This window comes from Diceros bicornis, chromosome 38, assembly GCF_020826845.1.
Source record: "Diceros bicornis minor isolate mBicDic1 chromosome 38, mDicBic1.mat.cur, whole genome shotgun sequence".
NCBI lineage: Eukaryota > Metazoa > Chordata > Mammalia > Perissodactyla > Rhinocerotidae > Diceros > Diceros bicornis.
In genome coordinates this window covers 32075767-32099289 of record NC_080777.1, presented here as the reverse complement: position 1 = coordinate 32099289, position 23523 = coordinate 32075767, and the positions used below count along the sequence as shown (strand labels likewise).

At 47.9% G+C, this 23523-nt stretch overlaps 1 protein-coding gene and 1 long non-coding RNA gene across 4 annotated transcripts in view; both read right to left on the bottom strand.

The window, feature by feature from the left end:
• LOC131399511 (ral guanine nucleotide dissociation stimulator-like) overlaps nt 1-23523 on the bottom strand; it is a 249899-nt gene that overhangs the window by 5064 nt on the left and 221312 nt on the right. The gene's annotated exons all lie outside the window — the stretch shown is intronic.
• LOC131399518 (uncharacterized) lies at nt 350-23258 on the bottom strand. Its single transcript, XR_009217150.1, has 5 exons — nt 22964-23258; nt 14113-14655; nt 3995-4116; nt 1076-1388; nt 350-697 (listed from the first exon to the last, which is right to left on the bottom strand). It is a non-coding gene; the product is annotated as an uncharacterized LOC131399518 (long non-coding RNA).

The window sequence follows — 23523 nt, the reverse complement described above, 5'->3', positions numbered from 1 at the left end:
AGGGGCTTAGACCACACACTGCAATCCTGGGATCTGATAAAGGTGGAGGCAGTTCCCAAGGCTCCAGAGAGGGGCTCCACTGGGCCTCCCACAGCACACCTGGGCCACCTGGATCCAGCGCTCCACCACCCTCACCCTGTCCTGGGCCATCATGCTCGGGTCCCCGAGGCAGGTGGTGACGACGAGGCTGGCCACCCTTCTGAAGTGGTCGATGGTGGCCCGGACGGTGTGTGCCAGGTGCTCATTGCTGGGCTTGTTCCTCTTGCCCCAGGTGGAGCCCAGGCACTGAGAGGGCACCACCTTCCGGAAGAGCTCCTGGGGAACAGGGGGAGTGTCACCCAACATTGCCACACCCCAGCTCTGTGTCCACATCCACAAAAGTCCCACACAGGGGTCACAGTTTAGAGCTGGAGCTCAGGAAGCTCATGATGTGGCCTGAGCCTTGTGAGAGTCCCTGGCTTTTCTTCTCTGTCCACTGAGGGTACCCAGAGGATGACCCAGGACCCAATACTGGCAGGGAAGGGAGAGGGACATTTGCATCCAGCCCGTCCTGGCTAACTCCAAGCTCCAGATGGTGGCTCACCTCGGCTCATCCCAAGGGGGCATCTTCCAACACACTGATCCCCCTCTGGTCACACTCCCCATTCTGATGCACATTCTCCCTTGGCAGCTACAACCACGGGCCTTGTCTGTCTCCCTTGTAGTGGAGTACACATCAGGTGTCTAATAAGTCCTGAGGCTGTTGAGCTTCCTGAGCAGACGGTTGGGCCACCAGGGACCTGGCTGCATACAGTGAGTTCCCCTCCACTACTGATGTGCCAGGCCCTGCTCACCCTTCCTTCTCTTCAAGGAGCCGGCACAGTCACTCTGTGCAGCAGGTCCTGTTAGTGTCCACCTCTACGCTCTGCAGGTGGAAATCAAAGGCTTAGGGGTTCAGAAAGTTGCCCAGGTCGTATGGTTGATAAGCGGTGGAGCCAGGATTCGGGCCCAGATCATAGGAGACTGGATGAGGTCTGGGGCAACGATGGCAGAGGGAAGGCCTACCCCACCCCGCCCTCAGAGCCCAGCTGCTCACTGCATCCATCACGATCAACTGCTCCACCACCAGCTTAGGAGGGAAGGCCGTAGGTTGGGTTTCTTCTCACACTTCTTAGCCACAGGTGGAGATGGACTTCCCACTAGAAATGATGGTCCAGGTGACTCCAACTCAGCAGCTCCCACTCCTGCTGGAGCCCATGTTGGCCCTTGCTCCACCTCCAACACTGCTGGTAGAGGGGACACTGGCTCCAGTGCTAGAGGGTGTGGTGTCAATGGAGCTAGAGCCAGCTCTACCTCCACCACTGACCACAGCTCTGCTTCTGCTGCTGGCTGAAACTCTGGAGCTGACTCTGGAGCGGGATAAAGAGAAAGGTTCACTCACATAGCTGACTTTCCATGTGTCCTTCTAAATACAGGAAAGATCCCACTTCTCTTCCAGGAATAGCCAGCCTGCAGTCCCCTTTAGCCTCTGGCTCTGCCTCAGTGGCCTCCTAAACTCACAACAGACAAGGGAAATAGGGTCAAGGGAGCACAGCTCTGAACCAGACAAGGTTACCTGCATGTACGTCCCCTTTAGCTTGAAAAAGAGACAGCCCCTGACTGGTCCCACCCTAGTTCTGGTCCAACCCCATCATCTCAAGGTCCTGAGTGTGGAGGCCCTCTGCTCCTGCTCTCATCTCAGAGCAGCACTGGATGGTGTGGGTGGCCTCATGTACCTGCTCCTTGTCTAGTGAGTTGGTGGAGTTGAAACCATTGGGCAGCTACTCGACGACCTCCTGAGTGGAGTTCTGCAAAGACTGCCTGGGAGCTGGGCCAGAGGGAATCAGGGGTGGCCTGCACACTGCCACTGAGGCCAACCCCCAAGAGAAAGTCTGCTCCTCAGTTCAGGCACAGAGGGCATCCTGGCAAAGATTTTTGGTCAGGGAGGGAAGGAAATGAAACCTCTAGGGCTCAATAATATACGAGTAGAGGAGCTCACCTTCTCATGCTGTCAGCCATGATCTGGGGTATGAATGTGACAGACCCACCAGGTTTCCGACACCTAACAACAAGCTCCTGCTTAGGAATGGCCTGTCCCACATACCCTGCCTTCCACACTCCACACAGACACACAAACACACACACACACACACACACTATGAGGGGCCTGGAGTGTGGGGTTGATCAGGTGGGATCACCGTTGTGTCCTGGCCTGCACTAGCCTTTCCTGGGCTCCCCCATGTTACCCTTCACTGCCTCCTGTCAGACACCCAGAGGCGTCAGGGATGAGGGCTGAGCCAACATCAGCAACAATCAAAAAGATTCTCTTTCTGGGTTTTTTTGAGGCCAGATCCTGCAAAAGTTTGGATACAACAACAAAACATTTTTGCTTCTTGGCTGTCTCCATTCAAGTGAGCTGGATGGGGGGCTGTGGGTGCCTGGTTACCAGAGTTCTAAGATCTGTTGAGGCCTAGGACCAAGGAGATGGGGTCATTTTTCAAGATTCCTTTACCTGGGACCCTTACCTCAATCAGATTTCTCCAGAGCTGCCCATTGAGCCCGGGCTGCTCACCCTCCTCTCTCATGTCACTTCCTGAACTGTACACAAGGAGCCTACACAGCCCTAGCCACAGTTCCCTGGAAACCTAACTCAGGTCCTAGCTTTGAGGAGACAGAGATGAATGCAGACCTCCTCTTTCTTACCAGTTCTGCATCCTGCGAAAGTCCCTGTGCCTCTCAGGTCCTCCCTAGTCTCCAAACCTGCACCATGGGGATCAGGCTAGAATCTACTTCCTAGGGACCTCACCCGGTGTATATGAGATAATATCTATTACCCCTGTGGGCTGGTGTCACATGTACCTAAGGCACAAACTTAGAGATGGAAGAATAACAAGAAGGAGTGACATGTAGCACAGAACACCACTCAAAACAGGCCTGGATTCTAGCAATGTGATATTGGAACAGTCACTTCCAACTTGGCCTCATTTTCAGGTCAGCATCATGAGGGGTTTGAAACTAACGGAAATTTAGATACTGCCTTCTGTGGCATAAAACCATTCAACTGTTTCCTGTTTTATGGAGAATGAGACCCAAGGGCCTCATCTTGGCCTATGAGGTGGGAAGCCTCCACAATGGTACCCAGTAAACCCCACTCATGGCATAGCCATCCCCGTGGAACCACTAAGTGGTTAGTAACTGGCTTATGAACATAATAAGAGCCAATGTGATGGGATGTCTTGTCTAAATTTTAACTACACAAGTCTCTCACTTCCTCTTACTCCCTCTCTCATGTTCCATCTCTCTCTCTCACTCTGTCGAATCCCTGTAACTGAGGAATCAAATACCAGTGTTTTGGGACTGCCCAATGTGGAGGCCTATAGAGGAGAGAAGCACGGGAGTGCCCAGGCCAACACACAGAAAGGAACTCAGGCTCTCAGTCCAAACTGAATCCTGAAGGCTGAGAGTGACCTTGGGGGCTTGTCCTCCCCCAGTTGAGCCTCAGTTGAGGCCACAGCCCCAACCTGTTCAACTCAGTGAGGCAGAGGCACCCAGCTAAAACGTGCCTCATTGCTGATACACACAAATTGTGAGATAGTCAACATTTGTAGTTTTGAAAAGCAAGGTTAGGGGCAATGAAGTCAGAGAGGGAAAGGTAACTGACACAGCCTACCAGGCCCTGGCCCTACCTTCCACCCCAGCTCCTGTTCTCTCCTCCCAGCCTCCCTCCAGCTGCACTGGCCATATTTCTGACCTCCTCTGGCCAAACTCACTTCTGCCTGTGAGACTCAGGACCGGTGGTGCCATCTCCCTGACACACTGCTCCCAGACCCCTGAAGGGCTGGCTCCCTCTTGTCATTCTGGTCCCATCAAATGTCACCCTATTGAGGCCTTTCAGACCCTCCTACCAAGTGACGCCCAACCCTCCCTCACAGCCCCCTGCTGTGTTTCTCTACAGCACTTGCTGAGAGGAACTTACCCACGGCTCTCAGAATCAGTGACAAAGATGGAGAACTCAAAGGTTTTGCAGGTACCAATGCCTGTGTTTCTCATCCCCTAAGCCATCAGATGTCTCCTTTGGATCCCACTGCTGCCACCAAACTGGTACAAAACAAAATAAAACTGAGTAAATTTTAAACATCTTATCGGCTTTATTCAACAGTTCATGAATCAGGCAGCATCCAGTCTAGCAGAGAGAAAGGAGCTCCAAGGAGCTGTACAAAATGAAAGACTTTTATAGGCAGAAAGGAGCAGGAACAAGGAAATTACACTACACCAAAAAGAGGGTTGGTTACTGGAAGGTTACCTTCCTTTAGGGGATGGCAGGTCTCTATTAGGAAGGTGACCTACCTGCTGCTCATCAGGCGATTCCCAATTGACTGGTTTATGATTCTATTCCTGGGAGGGCAAAAAGTCTAATTAAATCTCGGCTTGTTGATGTGAGACTTAGGCTAAGTGGCTCTATTAGGGCCTGGTGTCTTGTTTTATTATTTTATTTATTTATTTTTTTTGTGAGGGAGATCAGCCCTGAGCTAACATCCATGCTGATCCTCCTCTTCCTTTTTCCTGAGGCAGACCAGCTCTGAGCTAACATCTATTGCCAATCCTCCTCCTTTTTTCCTTCCCCAAAGCCCAGGTAGATAGTTGTATGTCATAGTTACACATCCTTCTAGTTTCTGTATGTGGGATGTAGTCTCAGCATGGCTGGGGAAGAGGTGCGTCGGTCACGCCCGGGATCCGAACCCAGGCCGCCAGTAGTGGAGCGTGCGCACTTAACAGCTGGGCCTGCCCTGGTGTCTTGTTTTAAACACATTACTTCTGCTGGTCCCTGATTTCCCCAGTTACACCCCAGCTGTCCCTTCATTGACCATTGTTAGTCACACACCCACTGCACCTGCCTCCAGTCCTTCCCCCTCAACACCGTAATCTCACACACAGCTCCTCCCGACACTATCATGACGTCTCCCACCACACGTCCCCTATACTTTCCACACGCCAGCAAGATGCTTCACAAACACCACAACCATTTATGTCCAATGGGCTTAGAGGTCTAACCGTGCACTGGGAATCAGGAGTCACAGGGTCTGTCACTTGGCCTCCAATCACCTACTGTACCCCAGCTGAAGGGCTTACCCTGCAGAGAGACTCAGTTGTAGCCAACTCCATCGAACAACATCTTTGCCCCAGGCTTCCTTCAAAATGCTCCACCCACTTTCTGCCCCAACTGCTCCTTGAGGGGTCATTTTGGGGTAGCCTTCGAGGACACCTTGGTGATTTTGTGCCCAGGCACAAACAGCTCTTGGCCGACAAACACTTTAACCATACCCTCTGAAATCATATAGCACAGGTAACCAGTGAATGGGTGCAAATTATTTTACCTCAAGACACCTAAGGAATATTTCACACCAGGAGCATCCACTTTTGGGTTTCACTGTGGGCTGATATCACAAGGCTCTCACCCAGTGAGCGTCTCTCTTCCCCAGCTCTCTGAGCAGCTTTCTCCAGGCTATATTGTGCAACGCACTATTGTTTCTCTCTCAGCCTACTTCCCTCAGGTCGCAGGTCCCCTGAGTTTCCTGCCCTGACAGGCTACCACCAACCCATAGAAACAATGTCAGTCCTATAGCACTGGGTGTTCAGTTCTACTAGGATTGACTGACTGGACTGGGCACAGGTGCGGTGGCCCTACCCACACAAAATCAGGAAACTGAGGCAACTAAGAAGTATCAACAACCTTAACAGAACATGGACAACAACTCCATAGGAACATATCCTAACCCCTGAACAACACTCTCATGAGTCTCTCGCCTAAATGGTTTTAGAAAATGGTCTGGCCCTAGACTGTCTATACCGGCCAAGGAAGGAGGGGTTGGTGCCTTTCCTAGAACCACACTTGCTGAGTGTACATCAACAGAGAAGTTCAAACCTACCTTCACCAAATGGCCCAAGAGGTTAAAATATTGCATAATATTACCCAAATCTTTGAATAGATACCAAAGGCCCCCGAGGTCACTGACCTATTTTCATGGCTGGTCTCTCCAAGTTGGGGACAATGGAAATGGACTGGATTTTAGACTGTTGCTTGTATAATCATAGGATTTGTTACTATAACCCTCGTCGGATGTTTACTCTCTTGGCTACAACTTGCCCTACCCCTAATAACTCCATTAATTACACTTATTAAATATACCAGGCAACTTAAAATTAACCAATACCCTGATTAACTTAAAAAATTAAAAATTTTTATGTGGAAAATCTGCTTAACATAGAATACACCGTTTTAAGTATTTCAAAGTATACATTTCTGTGGCTTTTAGCACAATGATTATGTCGTGTGGCTATCACCACTATCTAATTCCAGAACATTTTCAACACCCCCAAACAAACCCATACTCATTCACAATCTATTTTCTGCTAACCCAAACCCATGGAAACAACTCATCTGTTTTCTCCCCCTATGGATTTTCCTATTCTGGACATTTCATTCAAATGGCATCCTGTTATCTATTGCCTTTGTGGATGGCTTCAGTGAGCACACATGTTTCAAGATTCACCCACGGCCGAGCATGTAGCAGTACTTAATTCTTTTTTATGGCTTATAATATCCTATATTATGAATAGGCCACATTTGGTTTATGCAGTGATAACTGGATAGAAATTTGGGTTTGTTTCACTTTTGGACCATTGTGAACACTGTTGCTTTGAATGTCTATGGGCAAGTTTGCTCTTTTGGACATATCTACCATGGGCCTCTCCAGGTCAATGGTAATTCTAAGTTTAAGATTTTAGAAAATGCCAAGCTGTTTTCTGCAGTGGCTGCATCATTTTACTTTCCCACCAGTAATGTATGTGGGTTTCCCTTTCTACACATCTTTACCAACACTTGTTATTTTCCATTATGTTGAATATAGCCTTCATTTTGAGTGTGAAATAGTATCACATTGTGCTTTGAATTTGTATTTTCCTAATAATTAATGATACTGAGCAACTATCTTGTGCTTATTGGCCATCTATGTATTTCCTGGAGACATGTCTAGTCCAGTTGCTTACCCCGTTTCATTGACTTGTCTTTTATAATTGAGTTCTAAGAGATCTTTATATATACCCAATATAAGAGCCCTCTCACGTATATAAGTTGCAAATAGTAGGAGACTTCAAAGACCACTTTTAACGGATAGAATATCCATACAGAAAATCAGGAAATAGCAGACATGAAAACATTAACTACTAAATGGACCTATCAGACACACACAGAATATTTTACTGGACAGCAACAAAATGTACACTCTTCTCAAGGGCACACAGACTATTTTCCAGAACAGATCACATGTTAGGTCACAAAACAAGTCTTAACAAGATTAAAGAAGACTGAAATAATACCAAGTAACTTTTCTAAACACAATGGCATGAAACTAGAAGTCAATAACAGAAGGAAAACTGGAACATTCATAATATGTGGAAGTTCAACAAAAACTCTTAAACTTAAAAGTAGATCAGGGTGCAGACAGGTGCTGTAGCGGTTAAGTGCATGTGTTCCGCTGCTGGCGGCCTGGGTTCGGATCCTGGGCACGCACCAACCCATGCTTGTCAGGCCATGCTGTAGTGGCATACCATATAAAGTGGAGGAATATGGGCAAGGATGATAGCTCAGGGCCGGTCTTCCTGAGCAAAAAGAGGAGGATTGGCATGGATGTTAGCTCAGGGCTGATCTTCTTCACACACAAAAAATGTAGATCAAAGAAGAAATCAAAAGGGAAATTAGAAAACAGCTCAAAACATACAAAAAGAAACAATAGGGACCGGCCGGGTGGCACAAGCGGTTAAGTGCGTGCGCTCCACTGCGGCGGCCCGTAGTTCGCCGGCTCAGTTCCCGGGTGCACACCAACGCACCGCTTGGCAAGCTATGCTGTGGCAGCATCCCATATAAAGTGCAGGAAGATGGGCACGGATGTTAGCCCAGGGCCAGTCTTCCTCAGCAAAAAATAAAATAAAATAAAATAAAAGAGGATTGGCAGATGTTAGCACAGGGCCAATCTTCATCATACACACACAAAAAGAAACAATATGGGCCGGCCCTGTGGCTTAGCGGTTAAGTGCGTGCTCTCTGATGCTGGTGGCCCGGGTTCTGATCCCGGGCACACACCGACGCACCGCTTCTCCGGCCACGCTGAGGCCGCGTCCCACATACGGCAACTAGAAAGCTGTGCAACTATGGCATACAACTATCTACTGGGGCTTTGTGGCGAAAATAAATAAATAAATCTTTAAAAAAAAAAAAGAAACAATAAACACACCAAAACTTATAGGCTACAGCAAAAATAGTACTAAGAGGAAAATTTATAGTGATAAACTTGTACATTACAAGAGAAGAAAGATGTCAAAGAAACAACCTGACTTACAACACACAGCATTAAAAAAATAAAAAATGAAACCCAAAGTTAGCAGAAGGATGGAAGTCACCAAGAGGAGAGTGGAAAAAAAATGAAAGACAGTATGGACGATTAATAAAAGTAAAAGTTGAGTTTTGGAAAAAATAAAATTGAGAAACCCTTAGATAAAATATCTAGGAAAACAAAGAAAGATGACTCAAACTAAATCAGAAATGAAAGAGGAGGCATTGCAACTGATGCTTCAGAAAGAAAGAGATCAGAAGAGACTATTCTGAACTAGTGTACACTCATAAATTGCATAACCTAGACAAAATAGATAAATTCCTAGAAACAACCTGCAAAAGCTGAATCATGAAGAAATAGAAATCTTGAATAGACCAGTAACAAATAAGCAGATTGAATCAGTAATCAAACACCTCCCAATGAGAAGGGACTTCTCCACTCTGCCTGACCTTAGCCAGCCTGCCCCAGCGCCAGGCTGACTCCTGTGGACCTAGCTGGCTCCCTGCAGGCTTCTGCAAATCCAGGCCCCTGGCTCACCCTGGAGCATGCCAGCTCTGGTGGCCCCAAGCAGCATCCTTGGCACCAGGCTCCCACCAGGCTCCTGGGAACCCAGGCCCCCATCTCAGCCTAGGGGCTGCCATCTTAAACAGCCCAAGGTGGCTCTTGTGACCACAAGTGGTGTCCTTGGCACCAGGCTCCTGGTGGGCTTTGGTGAATCCAGACCCTGGCTCACCCAAGGTCCTGCGTATGCCAGGCAGCCACAGGCAGCATCCACAGCCACAGGCAGCTTCTGTAAAAGGGCAAACCCAAGACCCCAGTGGGCTCCCACAAACCCAAGACCCCAGGTCACTCCAGCACTTGCTGGCTCCAGCAACCCAGGTAGATTCCATGACACCAGGCTCCCAGGGGGCTGCTGGGAACTCAGGCCCATGGATCACCACACCACCTGCCAGTTCCAGCAGCTGTAGACAGCTCTTATGGAACGAGGCTCCTTGCAGGCTCCCACAAAACCAGGCCCCCAGTTTACCCAGGTGCTTGCTGACTCAGGCGGCCCCAGGCAGCTCCCATGGCACCAGGCACCGGCAGGTTCCCATGAACCCAGGCTTCCATCTTGATCCAGTGCCTGCTGGCTTCTGCAGCCTCAGGCAGCTCCTGTGGCCCCAGGATCCCAGCAGGCTCCCAAGAATCCAGACTTCTGGCCTACCACAGCACAAGCTGTCTCTCGTGGTGCCAGGCTCCTGGCAGTCTCCCATGAACCAAGGCTCTCAGCTCATCCTAGCACTGGCGAACTCTCATGGCCCTGGATGACTCCTGTGGCTGCAGGCTCTCAAAGAGGACCTGCCAAAACAGGCTCCAGTGGGGCTACTCATGATCTCAGGGTCCCAGCTGTGCCCAGGGCCAGACACAATACCATGGACCCAAGCTTTCCACTCACCTCAGTACCAGGCTGTCCAAGGACTCCAGCAGCAAGCTTGCCCCTGGACACCACCAGATGGCCTACCCAGGACCCCTAGATGGGATGACTATGAAGGCTTTGGTTTGCTAAAGCCAGTCTGTAAAGGGTGGAAGAGGTGCCTACTTCCTCAAATTTGCAGACACCAATGGAAGGCCACAAGGATCATGAATAATCAAAGACTCATGACACCACCAAAGAAAAAGAATAAAACTCCAATGACCGACCAAGCAATGGAGATATAGGAACTATGACACAAAGGCTTCAGAACAACCCTCTTTGAGAAATTCATAAAACTCTAAGAAAACATAGATAGACTACTAAATGAAATAAGGAAACAGTGCATGAACAAGTGAGAAGTTCATTACAGAAACAGAAATCATTAAGGAAAAACAAACAGAAATCCTAGAATTGAAGAACGACTGAAGTGAAGAATTTAATAGAGAGGTTCTAAATCAGATTCAACCATGTACAAGAAATAATTAGTGAACTAGAAGATGTGTCGTTTGAAATCATCCAGTCAAAGAAACAAAAAGAAAAACGGTACTGCATAGGAATGGGGAAAGGCAGTGTGAATTATGGGATACCATGAAAAGAAATAGATAAGCGTTATTAAAGTACCAGAGAAGACAGGGATAAAGGAAAAGAGTGTTTACTTAAAAAAAAAATAGCAGCTTGTATCACTATGAGTTTCCCTCTCAGGACTGCTTTTGCTGCATCCCATATGGTTTGATATGGCATGTTATCATTTTCGTTTGTTTCCAGATAGTTTTTGATTTCTCCTTTAATTTCATCAATGATCCATTGGTTGTTCAGTAGCATGTTGTTTAATCTCCACATTTTTGTCACTTTCCCAGTTTTTTTTTCATGGTTCATTTCCAGTTTCATAGCCTTATGGTCTGAAAAGATGCTTGTTATGATTTCAATCTTCTTAAATTTATTGAGACTTGCTTTGTTTCCCAACATATGGTCTACCCTAGAGAATGTTCCATGCGCGCTTGAGAAGAATGTGTAGTCAGCTGTTTTTGGATGGAGAGCTCTGTATATGTCTACTAGGTCCATCTCGTCCAGTTTTTCATTTAAGTCTAATATTTCTTTATTAACTTTTTGTCTGGATGATCTATCCATTGCTGTAAGTGGGGTGTTAAGATCCCCTACTATTATTGTGTTGTTGTTGATTTCTCCTTTTAGGTTTGTTAATAGTTGCTTTATGTACATTGGTGCTCCTATGTTGGGTGCATATATATTTATAAGTGATATGTCTTCTTGATGGAGTGTCCCTTTTATCATTATATATTTCCCTTCTTTGTCTTTCTTAACCTGTTTTATCTTGAAGTCTACTTTGTCTGATATGAGTATGGCAACACCTGCTTTCTTTTGTTTGCCATTAGCTTGGAGTATTGTCTTCCATCCTTTCACTCTGACCCTGTGCTTGTCTTTAGTGCTAAGATGTGTTTCCTGAAGGCAGCATATTGTTGGGTCTTGCTTTTTAATCCATCCTGCCACTCTGTATCTTTTGATTGGAGAGTTCAATCCATTTACATTTAGGGTAATTATTGACATATGAGGGCTTAATGTTGCTGTTTTGTCACTTATTTTCTGGTTCTTTTGCATTTCCTTTGTTTCTTGTCCCATTTGTTTTGGACTGCCAATTCAGTTTGGTTGTTCTGTCTTATGATTCTTCTAGTTTTCTCTTTGTTTATCATATGTGGTTTTGCTTTGATTATTTGTTTAGTGTTTACCTTGAGGTTTGGGCAAAAAATCTTGTGTATGAGATAGTCCATTATCTGATAGCCTCCTATTTCCTTATACTAAGTCAATTCAGTCACTTTCCTCTTCCCCTTAAGTGATACAATAAGTTAGGAAACAGATCTGTTGACAAACACAAAAAAGCTAGATCTAGCCTCAGCCTGAGGGACAACAACATAAGAAACTAGTGGAGAGGAAACATTCTTCTCAAACCACAATGAAACAGTCACCACAATGGATTGTGTGCTAAGCCACAGTGAAATCTCTAAAGAGTCCAAAAAGCAGAAATCTATAAGTAACCATATTACGGGAACTTAAAGCAATAAAAATAAAAAATAATCACAAAATATTGGCTCCCCTCCCCCAACCTATCCACTTGAAAATCTGTCCACACCCTTCTAAATCTCTCAGGTTACAGAGGGGATCCAGACAGACAGGACAAACTCTTTAGAAACGAGCAGCACTGAGAGCAGCATGAGCCAAATCCATGGCGTGGAGACTAAGGGACAGAAGAGACACAGCCTCCACTGCAGGTATCAGGGAATATCAACTCTACATGAAGAAGCTGAGCACTTCCCTCCAGGAGCCAGAATAACACCACAATAAAACCAACAACAGCAGAATGAAGTGAGGATTCACGAGGCAGGAAAAACAATGCAGACCTAAGCAATGGAGTTAAGGGCTGGCTCTCTGGAAAGACTTGTACCAGTGAGAAACCTTGCGCACTCTGACCAAAAGGAACAGACAAAGGCACCAAACTGTACCATCAGGTACAAGAAACTACCGAAACTGTTTTAACGTGATAGGAGAACATAGTGGATAACTCTGACCAAGACATCAGCGGTCCTCAACTGGAGCTGTCCTTCCACCAGAATGCATCTGGAAACACGCAGGATGGGTTTTGTTTCTTGTTTTGTGTTGTCCTAATGGTTGTTGCCCTGGGGGTCCCGGAGATCCTGAACAGCCAGTCACATAGAGCCGTTTCCCTCCTGAAGTGTTACTGACATCTGGGAAGACAAGCACTGATCCAGATTAAATGAACTATGTGGTAGGGAAATGTTTTCCATGGATGTATAACAGGCAAAAGATGGTACCTTCAATACATAAGGAATATTGAGAAACCAATGTTTACAACTACTAAACTGTAAGAGAGCGGGAAAATCAGAAACATAGCCAATAAACACACCAAAAATATATCCAACCTATTCGTACAGGTGGAGAAATATGCATGTAAAGCACAGGGAAGAGTTGAGGAGATTACACACCAAATTTTACTACCAACAAGGAATAAAAGTTGGGAGGTAGGTGAGAAATAGGAGTTTTTACCACTTCTTAGCTTATATATTTCTGTAGTGCTTTAATATTTACAAAAGAGAATGTACTCTACTCAAAAAGATGTTTAAAATTTTAAAGAAATTATTAAAATGTTCAAAATGACTTCAGTTCATGGATATTCATTAAAACACAAATGGAAAGAACCTCCTCATGACTTTAAGAGTCTCCTATAACTTTTCTAATAGTTACTATGTCGATTTTATTTCACATTTAGATCCTAACTCATTGGAATTTACATTTGTGTGAGGGATGCAACGGAAGCTGATTTTCTCCTGTTCAAGTGGAAAAACAAGGATCCAGGCACCGTTCATTGTGTAGGTCTGGCTTTCCCAGCAGACCTGCAATGCCTCCTTTCCCAGCGGCTAAACCTTGACAACTACCGCTGCCTCTCGAGCACCCTAGAACTGGCGGGGTGAGCTCTGCAGCCTGGGCTCCCTGTCTGCAAGGGGCAGCTACCAGCAGAGCCTTCTCCCAAGACAGCAGCAGGCATGCTGCACAAAGAAGTGGTCAGTGGCAGTCTGCTGCATAGCAGGGAACCCCTCATGATGAGCAGGCAGTGGGGGAGCCCCGAGCACGGGCACTGACCTCGGCGGGGGGCACCAGGCTGCTAAGGCAGGGAGCCCCCTCCCTTCAGCTCGTCCAGCTCCTCCTGCAGCGTGTGCACCTGGCTGTCGGCAGCTGCCCCTCTTCAGCTCGCCATTCTTCTCCACCTGCTCCCACAGGTGGCACCCGTGCTCCTGTTCCCCTGGGAGCAGAAGCAGTAGGAGTGCAGCGAGTTGAGGAGTTCTTGGGCCCCCAGTGCTGACAGGATGACCTTTCTGAGAGACGTGGGGCCGGTGTTGCTGTGCTTGCTCTGCACAGCTTCTGTGTCTGGCTTTAAGGTGACATCTGTTGGAGGGTGGAGGGGCTCTGGTAGGCTTTCTGAGGCATCATTGTGAATGATGAACTTGAGGGTTCTGGGCCAAGCCCTAGTCAGGCACAAGGCTGGTCCCTCTGCAGCTGGGCTCCACATCTCTCTTCAACCTCTTTCGGTCAACAGCCTCGTGGGGGACAGATGAACTTTCTCGAGTGTGCTCTGAGAAGAAAGTGTAAGAAAGTTGCCAGCCCATAAATCTGCACACCCCAGATCCTGAGGGATAAAGTCACCCACGGAAATGCCACTCTTACCTAAGAGACCCTGGCAGGGAAGAGGGGGGTCTCATTGTCAGCATCCATAGCAGACACGTTTGCATCTCCCTGGCTGCCTGATGCTGTGGAGGCCACACTGTATCCTGGAGTTCCTTCCAGAGACTCTGCACCTGCTCCTGACTGGCGGCTTCCTGGGTAGCCCTGGGTGCAGGTTCACCCTGCACAGTGGCTCGCTTCAACTTGCGGGAGCCCTGCTAGGCCCTCAGGTTTTCCCTCAAGGACAACGATGAACCTGCAGCTCCTTTCCCATCTGCTTCACTCGCATGTTCCTTAGGTCCCCGGTGGCCTTCCTGGTGTCCTTTCTCCTGGGGCAGCCACGGACTTCAGCCCCCCCTTCTCAATCAGGTGGAAGATGGAGGGCACGGCCATGGCTTGAGCATGTAATACTGACCATCCAGCCTTTCCAAGAGCTTTTTTTTGGTGAAACGTTCACTACAGATGAAAGAATGCTTAGTGGGGTCCAGTCATCCCTGTGAACAGCTTTTAACCACTGAACCAGACATTGAGCCCTTTATGTGGAGCCTGCAAGGATAAATGAAAAAGTAACTAGAAAGAAAGGATTAAATGTCTACCCCTAAAATAATCAAGTATAGAAACAAAACAAGTGTTTTTGGGAACACCGACACCTGTAGCCAATTTACCCATTTAAACCTTTAGTAAAGATTTAAGAAGCACCTTCTGCTTGCAAGTTATTACTGGAATAGAAAGATAAAAGACCCACTGTCTACCTTAAGAAACTGACCATCTAAGGCAGAGGAGGAAGAAAGGTGAATACCTCCTCCCAGGCTGTGGTAAGTGCCCTGTAGGGACACAGACACTCGGGCAGATAGCACAGGATGGCATCAAGACAACAGGAAAGGCTTCAGGAAGCCTCAGAAATAGTTCCTAGGAGCTCATGGCTACCCAACCCTCCTGCTGTCCATGGGACGCAGTGCTAAAACGGCGAGGGTTGGTCCCCCTATTTCAAAGCCAGGCCAGGTGTCGGACAGCAGAGCCTCCCAGGCACTCAGCGGGGCGTCTGGCCCCAGCTCTGCTCAAGTAGCTGAGGTATGCAGGACTGCCGCCAGGAGAAGGTCAGCCCCAAGGGTTGTGGTTGCGTGTTCCTCCTGTCCTCCCCTTACCAGGAGGAAAGCTGTTCTCTGTACAAAACAACAAGCCCCTGCAAGGTACTGACCAAGACACTTCATCATCTCTTCTCCTCATTAAGGTAAATTCTCTATTTAGACCAAACTCTGCACATGGGGGTTTGGGGGGTCTCTCTCAAGGGCTTTCTGCTCCACCTGAGGTCATCTAGCCCCCCTGAGTCCGCTGTGGACCAGACCAGGTGGATACTAGGTCCTCAGGGAGTTCCAAGCAACATGACCTTCTAACCTTTCTCAATGCTTTGTGACTAGTTACCAAAGGACCACCACCTCCTTTGCCCCCAGACCACGTTAAACAATGACACATGCCAAGAGCAACCTTCACTGCAGTGCTTTGTCTCATTCTCAAAAACAGTAACAAAACTTATGGGACACAGGCTCTGAAGGAACTGTCAAGAAAGCAGGGTGGCTGACCTATGAAACAAGCTCACATTACTAGTTCTTTGGATAGATTGTAACAACTTCCGACTTAGAACAAACCACTGTAAACCTTCAATAATTCTACAGACAACAAGTGGCATTCAGCTCTTTCAAAATTCAACAAGAACCTGCAATGCAAAACAAAAGGATCTGCCAGGAGATTTTCAAAGTAAAATGTGTTCAGTGCACTGTTTTGGGACCTCCAGTGCGGAGTCCGCAGGAAAGGACTCACTGAACTGGCTGAATTCCAGAAGCCCTCATGAAGGGAGCCAAGCCAGGGGACAGGCAAACTCCTCACCATGCTGTTGGAGCCCAAGGAAGAAGTGAAGAGAGAGCCCCTTCCCCGAGTCCCCAGGGTAAACCCCCGGGTGAGGAGTGGGCCACGACCTCCACCACCCAGGATGCTGTCAAATGCAGAGTCCACTGTCAGATGCCTCTCCAGGACTCACCTCCAGTGCAGAGCCACCTTTCCCTGCACTGCCAGGACCCGTCTAGCAAGAGCATCTGGGAGGTGCGTCCATCCCGGAGGTACAAGCGGCTTTTGCTCAGCCACATTCCTGATCACAGAGATCAAGGCAGGCTCACTGCCATCAAAAGAGCAGAAAAGTCACAGCAAATGCCAGAAGATAGTGACCTAAGGAAGAGCGTTTCCAGAATACCGTTTCCCAACATTGTAGGCCTCAGCCCAAATCAATGGAGAGCACGGTGGTCATGGGGTGGGACTGAGAGGGTGGTGGAGGCCATAAGGTGGGTGCTGGTGGCCATGGGGAGGCCGTAGTGGCCCGAGGCACCCAGAGCAGAGATGGTGGCACAGACCAAGGCCACACAGTGCCCGGTGCTGACTCACCTGCTGGACCGGCCCGGAGGGCCTGAGCACAGAGTGCCGCCTGCCTCAGGCTGAACCTCGAAGCAGGCTGACCAGGCGGCAGGATGGCATTGTTTTTAATTCCTTTTTCTTTTCCTGGCAGCTGCAACGTAAGTTTACTGAAATCTCAGTTTGGGAAAGGTACAGTAGACTAGTAGGCAATATTTCAATGGATTGTGGCATCTGGCCACTTAAACGTGAGGTGGCTGACTTCCAAAGGAGCATGTTCAGCAGATGTATTTCTGGTGACGTTTGTTTAAAAAAGATAAAGAATCAGACAGTGATGCACTGTTTGCTGGGGGCACACGGTAGGGGAAGGAATAGAATTATTTACTTCTCCATCTGTTCTCAGGTTATTACCGCTTATATACCTATGACCATTTCCAGGAGAGACTTGGTTAAGGTAGAAAACACAGTTTAATATCAGTCATATTACCTTAGATATGAAAGTCATCATGGTAAAGTCAGGAAAAGACATGCGATGAGTGGTAATGAGACACAGAAGGCTGCTTCAAAGTAGAAAAGGTGTTTGTGTTTGAAGGCCTCTGTTGATGCTGATAAGAACATGTACGGTATTTGTAGGATGGGGTGGGGAGTTTTCTTTCTAACATGATGCTGTGCGTCCTTTTAGGGCTGATTAATGGATCAGCCTCTCCTGGCCCCTGGTGTTCTTACAGATTCGGCCTCCCTTGCCCAAGGGTTAGGCAGTTCCTGGTAGTTTTTATAGTTATCCATTCATTAAGCTACATTTCTTATTGAGCGCAAGGTTTGGTTCATGCATTGTCCTAGACCCTGGTGCCAGAGAAGTGAGCAAAACACAAAAAGCATGCCCTGGGTGACGTTCTAGATGTGACACCAATGGTGTGGCTCATGTGGGAGAGTGATGTGTGCCAGGCTGGAGGGGGGTGGAGTTGTAGCCAGGAGGGCCAGGAAAGGTCTCACTGCAGAGGTAGATTTTGAACAAGCTCCAAAAGCAATGCAGGAGGAAGAGCAAGTGGCCTGCTCTGGGAGCAGCAAGGAGGCCAGTGTGGCCAGGGCACAGCCGGTGACGGCAGCAGGAGCTGAAAGCAGAGTTGTGATTTTGGCCCAATCGTCGGCCCTTGTTGGTCATAACGAGGACTCGGGCATTGATTTATTCTGAATGAGATGGTGACCCTTTGGAAGGTTTTGAGAGCAGGAGTAACATGGCTGGACATAGGTTTAGCAGACTTGATCTGGCTGCTCTGTTGAGAACATACCACAGAGGGGCTGGGGCAGAGGCAAGGAGACCAGTTAGGGTGCTGTTGCAATAAGCCAGGCAAGAGGTCTTGGAGATGTAGGTCAGGGTGGGGAGAGGAGGTTGAATTCTGGGTGTGTTTGGAGATCGAGACAGTAGGACTGTGTACAGATGGGAAGTGGTGAGGGGTGGGGCTGGGGAGGGAGGACTTGAAGTCGGTGCTGAGTTTATGGCCTGAGTCAAGAAACTTAGCTGGGGAGACTTGGAGAGGTTCTGCTTGGTGGGGAGCTGTGGGAGTTTGGTTTTGGCTGAGTTGACTGTGAGATTTATAGTTTGTCTGTGGCTCTTTTCCACGAGAGGAGAGCAGAGAATGGCCACCTGGAATCTGTCGTATGAACTCCCTGTGCCCCTCCCAGGCTCCCTCCTGGCACAGACATCCTATGGGAAGGCCTTGGAGTGGAGGTTCCTCTGTGCCAACTTTCTTGGGTGTTCTGGCCTGTTTGCACTGCCCCTCCCTGGGTTTGTCACCTTGAAAAGATTTACTCACTTAGTGGAGCCTCAGGTTTTCAAAAGTTAAAGTTTATGTAATCAGTGGGCTTGAAAAGCAGTATAAAATATTTCCAAAGATGCAAGAAATAGGTAAATTTCAGAAAAAAAAAGATTCTAGTATTACATTGTATGTGTTAAAAATTCTTGTTTCCCTTTCTGCCTCCCCTGAGCGTGTGTAGTCATATTGTTAGTTCTGTTCTTTTCCTTGTGATGCAGTATTTTCAAATGGAATTCCAGGGCTTACAATTGCACAGCAAGTTGTAATATGATTAATTGTTTATAAAACAATGTCTTTCCACGGAAATAGTTAATTAACATTATTTTCTGAAAGTAATAAATACATGTGGCTTTTCTTGTTGAACTAGAAAAATGCTTTACAACTTTCTTCTCTCCTTTCCATTAAAGTGTAGGTTTGTGTGAATTTGCTGGATTCTTCAAACACTGGGTTTGCCATTTACAAGGTCACTGTGGTCCAAAGCAACGTGACTGGGAGCAGAGGCCTGGGGTCAGGGTCTCTAAGATAAGCCCCCTTGAGCCTGCACTGAGAAGTACTTGAGGCCCACACGTTCTTCCTGGGTGTCCTCCCTGCTCATACTCACTGCAGAAGGAGGCTTTCTGCTGAGAGAAGCTACAGAGCCCTGGAAAGCTGGGAAGGCACCTGCACAGGGGGAGGGAGTTGCTGCCCTTCCTGAGGTTGTCCCTTTGCTTCCCTTGAGCCTGTGTCTACACGTAGGGTGGAGTTTTGCACCCACAGTGTAGGGGCCCCGCAGAGTGTAATTTGTTCACATTGAGAAAGTCTGTGAATGTCAGGAGTTCTGTGTCTGGATTAGAGTTTATGAATTTAGGGTTCATTTGAGTTACAACCTTAAACTGCATCCTGTCGAGAGTCTCCTCACTTGTGAGAGTGGAAGTTGAGAGAGGGAGCCCTTCTTTTCCTTCCCAGGCAGGGGAGGGTGTATGAGCTCCCAGAGTCCATTCCTGTGGCTGCTCAGGTATCGCCACCCTTCTGCACCAGGGACTGACCCACTCCAGGGCTTCTGTCTCTACCAGGAGAGTTTAGAATGTGTTTAACTTTCTGCATGTTGCTTTCCTTCTGTCCTGTGGGAAGCAGGCAGCTTATCTGTGCTGATCCCAATATTTGTGTTTCTTTGCTTTGGATTCCTGTATCGATTGAGCAGTGCCGCCCTATATTTCTGGTTTCCCTTAGCTCTTTGTAATTTTATTTCCTGTATGAGAAATAACATTTTGAGTTTCTTGGGATTAAAAATGTGAATTGATGGAGAGATATAATGTCAGTAAGGCAAGAAAATTGTAGAACTAAATAGAGTTTTTGTTTTTAGGCAAAAGAATCTCAAGATGTGAAATGAATGTGTTGAAGTTTTCAGGTGCATTTTCATTTTTACATCAGTGTTTGCATGTGCTTGTCCCTAGAGAACATTGAGATTTAAAAAGCTAAAACAATGGAATTTCTATTTTAATTGATGTGAAGAAAATTAATCAAACTAGTCCCACTATGTTTAAGGAGCTAATCCCAAACCCCTCTTGCATTATAATGTGCCACTGACTCTTGAAAATCCTGCCTGTGTGAGACGCAGTGGAGGACAAACTAGGATGCAGCTTGTCCTTTTACTTAGCGAGAGATATGAAAATGTCATTTCGTATGGTTACTCTTTTGTAACCGTTAGTGTGCTAAAGGAATTAAATCTTAGAATGGTTTCCTATGTACAGAAGTTTAAGTTAAAGAAAAGCTATGAAATGGGAAAACATGGTATGTGTAAATTTCTCTATTTATATTAGATAAATCTGTAAGATAGAAAAGTCTAACCTCAGAAGAGTCACTGCCAACACTTCTGGGTCCCCTCCAGCCACCCCCAGTGCACAGTTCTGATCATTCTTGAGCTTCCTGTTGGTGTTTCTTTCTATAAAAACAAGCCATTGTGAATGTATATTTTTGTACGCATGTTTGTCCTTGTAATGAGCGGTCAGACTCCGCACTTTTTGATGTATGCTGACAACTTACGCCTCTCCTCTCCCTCTTCCTCTCGTGTCCACACCTAGACAAGCTGAGGAACAAGTCCGGAGGCTCTGTTCTCTGACATTGGCTTTGGATCCAACCACACAATCCCTGTCTGTGTGCAGAAGTCTTGCCCTGGTCTCAGCCCTGGCAAAGATTTTTCGCTTTGACCAAACTTTAGTCAGGCCCCTGAACCTTCTTGTATGCCTTCTGTGCACTTCCTTGTAAAATCCAGTTTTAGCAACAACCTTGCAAAGTCAGTTTAACCAGAACCCACACACGAATGTCTGATCACACTTGAGATCTGCTCAGGCTCCTCCTCCTCCTCCACCATCCCTCAGGTGGTGTCTGATCACTCTGGCCTGTCTCTGGTAAGAATCCTATTAGGTCAGGTTAGCCAGAAACCCCAACACTTGACTTTCTCTTAGTAATTTTCCATCCCCTGACCCCCACCATGCTGCCTGGCTGTGAAAACCCACTTGCCCATGCTGCATTTAGAGTCGAGCCCAACCTCATTTCTCCCCCGCTGTGAATCACATCACAGGGGTCTCTGCGTATCACAGTGGTTCTGAATAAAATATGCGTTACCATCTTTGACAAACTTCATTGAAGATTTTTTGTTTAAAACCCCAAATCACAATAAGAACCCAGGCCAGGCTCCTTTCTTTGCTCCCTCAAGCCTTTTCAGAGCTGCATGTGATTCTGGACCTGCTCTCCTCAGAGACCTCTATTATGTGAGTCATAAGACTTTTCCTAACTTCTGTGTGTGTGTGGAGGGGGGCACACACCAGCATCAGTCTCTCCATGGGAATCACAGCACTTGCCAGTGAGCAGTCATATTTTGAAAGGAATCTCTTTCTCTGAGTAGTAGGTCTCAACAGTGGGCTCAAAATACTCAGTGAACCGTGTTGTAAACAGATGTGCTGTCCTCTGGGCTTTGTTCTTCCATTTGAGAGTTGACTTTAACTTAAAGTTACCAGATGCATTACCCTTAACAAGAGAGTGAGCCTGTACAAAGGCCTGGGGGTGGATTGGATGGGGAGGAGAGAGAACAGGATCAGTTAGAGGGACCAGAGGTCAGAGTGTGAGAGAGGAGTTGGAGAAGGGGCCAGAGCAGTCGGTAACAACACAGCAGCCAGGTCAAGGCCCTGTGCACCATGTCTGGGAGTCAGGATCTTCTAATAGCAGTCAGTGGGGGAGCCCCACTTTTGCTTGGATCTCTGGGGGACAAGAAGACAGTGTCTTACCACGTCTGACTGTCCACAGCTACCAGACCCTGGCCAGGGAGCATGAAGCGCTGATGCAGGAGTACCTGCACCTGCTGCAGATCGTGGAGGCGAGAAGACAGTGGCCAAGCAGCTACGGCAGGAGATCGAGGATGGGGAGATCAATATCGAGCGGCTGAAGGCAGAGGTGACTGCTGGCTAGGGGTGCAGAGGAGGCTGGCCAGGGGACACAGGGCACAGGCCCAACACCTCACACTCCAGGCTCCTGCAGGACCAGGGGGCACATGACGAGCAGGGGGAGCAGCTTCCGGTCACAGCTATGCCAGCCTCGAAACTTAAATTTAGTGATGCTGGCAGAGTGGGAAGGGCTTTAGTTAGATCTGAGTTCAGATCCTACCTCTGCCACTTGACAGTTGCAACCTGGAGTACATCCCCCCATCCTCTGTGCCTCCATTCCTTCATCTATACAACAGCCTTTTTATACTTGCCTGGCCAGGTTGTGAGGATTGAGTGAGGTTATTTATGGACGAGTTTTTAGTTACTTTTCTGATGACCACATTGACTAAGCATTCCCACATTATCAGCTGGAGTCCAGGGACACAGAGTCCCGGGTAGGTCGTCATAGTGTGGGATCCTGGCTCAGTTCCAAGCCTTCGTTCCTTCTGCCTGTTGTAAGAGCTCCTACAGGGGCTTACCACGCATGAGTCTGGAGGCCACGCTGCTCCTAGGTTAAGCCTTGTAGAAATTCACTACTCAAACTGTGGTCCATGAAGCAAGAGCATGTTGGAAATGCAGAATCTCAGGCCCTGCCCAGACCTCCAGAATCAGAATCTGCACTTTCACAACATCCCAGTCGATTGCCATTTACATTAAAGCTTGGGAGGCGCTGGCTCTCTGTCCCTTAGACGCCCCTCACCAGCTGTCTACCCCAGCGCCGAATGATCTGATTGCCTCTCCCCCCTCATCTCACCATGCTCACCAGATGCTCAGAGCCATTTGGCCACATCACACGAGGACCGTGGACTCTGAGCTGAGGATGGGAAAATGGAAACATAGATTCTAACGAGGGTCGGATGCATGATTTGTAGGGCCTGACGCAAGGGAAAAATGCAAGGCCCTGGGTGGAGTCGGGGAAGTCGACCTCTCCTTCTCACAGCCCACCAACCCACCCATGGCAGACAGGCGACCCCCCAATTTCAACCTCCAACCTCCTCTAACCTCTGTGCCATGATACAATTGGTACCTAGATGAGGGGTGGGTAAGATGTCCGTGCTGAGTCACCCACCTAGTGCCAGACACTGTCTTCTCACTCTGCCCTGAGACACCATCGGGTGTGCACTGCACTCACCCTTTCTGCACTTACCCCGAGGCCCCTGCAGAGGGTGGAGGGTGACTCACAGTGGGAGGTGTGTCTTCCTGGCTGACTCAACCCATTTCCTCCCAGACAGAGGGTAGACGAGGTCATGGGTTCTGGGGTGCCAGCGTTTGGGGAGCGAGCAGCTGAGAAACCATCCCAGGGAGGCAGCAGGAGGCAGTAACACATGAGGGCTGAGGCTCCACGCCCCTGGGGAGTGCTCCATTGTTCCATCAGATGTTACTCGTGAAAACAAATTCAAAGAGAAATGATTAAGAACTTCAGGGTGGCAACTGCAGAACTTGAAGCCCCAAGCATGGGGCCTTCTGAGCATAGGACCCCATCACACGCCCTTGAAGCCAGCTCTGCCTGGAATGTTCAAAGAGCCAAAGTTTCCAATTCCACCTTATGGTACCGCTGCCAAGCTCTGAACTAATGGTCACATCAGCTTGGAACTTGAGCTTGAACAAAAGTTTAAGATTCCACACACCTCCTCTACCCTGCACCAGGCACTGTCAGACAAGCTTCCTTAGTCAGTCCCCATAGCCATCTTCATAGGATCAAAAGATGAAGCAGGTTCAGAGAACTCAAGTCACCTGCCCAA